Here is a 1,557-nt window from a genome sequence, read left to right on the forward strand (position 1 = left end):
CCATTCATGTTAATACAAACTTGACGTCGATATAATTTTGAATTTATCATCTTTTGTTGCGAGGATAGAGGAAATTTTATATAAAAATTTCTTCTATTCTCGTAACAAAAGGTGATAAATTCAAAATTATATATTGATGTCAAGGTTGTTTTAACATTAGACAGACAACAATTTGAAATGCAAATTTTGGTAACATTGTCTTTTTACACGTTTAATATTTTTATTATAATTTTTTAATATAGCATTTGAATTATTATTAAATTATATAAATGTTGTAATAATAATAGCATTTAAAGATTTGTGTTTATATATTTGTATATATTATGTATAATACATTTTTATTTTTGCTGGTAAAAATCTAGAGACACTCTGTAACTATTTACAAATGCATTTGTCTCGAAACACTGAATGTATTTAGCTTTAAATTCGAAAACCTACAATGCTAAATTAACCCTTACTCCCTTTATTATAACTTTATTCACATTGTTTTTAATGCTTCTTTTAAATTCAATTTAAACTATTGTATTTCGCAATCGGTGAATTGCACAAATTAATTGCAGATAAAATTAGAATATTGCCTTTCAGTAATTGATTTTATTTACTGGATGGTAATGGCTTTGAACGAAAGAGAATTTAACTATGAGAAAGGGTATTCTTTTGTAAAAGAAAGATTTTATTATTATAAAAAAAATTTATGTTTCTTTTGAAAGATGATTCATTTCTCATCAAATCTTATGGTGAAAAATTGTCTTTAAATTTAACATAAAATTTTTTGAAAATGTATATCATTCCATTGTGTGTACATATCTATAGAATAATATTTTTCCAAGAAAATATAATATTATGCAATGAAATGAAAGTAGCATAAAATAGAAATAAAAGTTTGTTTCATATTATAATTTTATTTCACATATAAAGTGCGAGAAGACACACACATACATTTGCGCATAATTCCTCAAAGTTCTCTTTGCGTTCGCTTTTGATCTGGTTTGAAATAAAGATAAATGCTATGTTTGTGTAAAATTTCAATTTGACAGTAAGACAAATATATATATATAGAGTTTCTTAACGAATATCCAGAATTTATAAAGGAGTAAATAAACAAATATTGTATGAATAGAAAATATTTTAAAATTCTAATTCATAAATTATATTTAGTTTTATATTTTATCAGATTTTATCTCACAAAATATATTTTTTCCGATATACAATGTCTGTCGGAAAAATAACGAATCTTTTTTACAATAAATCAATATAAAAAAATTACATTTTATTTGAAGAATTTCTTTATAGAACTTTTGCCAATGTATTGATAATAAGATTAAACATAACTTACTTCATAAGAATCGAGAGAGAAATAAACAAAAAATATACACATTTAATGAACTTATTAATAGTTTTATCCTATTTGCTTTTAATTATATTAGTTTATAGCAAAAAAATTTTTTGAATAAATATTTTTTATAGAAATGCTGAAAACATGTAAAAAAGAAAATGAAAAAAGATCATGTGAAATATATATAACATTAAAAAAATAAATTTAATAATAAAATTATT

This window comes from Atta colombica, unplaced genomic scaffold, assembly GCF_001594045.1.
Source record: "Atta colombica isolate Treedump-2 unplaced genomic scaffold, Acol1.0 scaffold153, whole genome shotgun sequence".
Classification (NCBI taxonomy): Eukaryota; Metazoa; Arthropoda; class Insecta; order Hymenoptera; family Formicidae; genus Atta; species Atta colombica.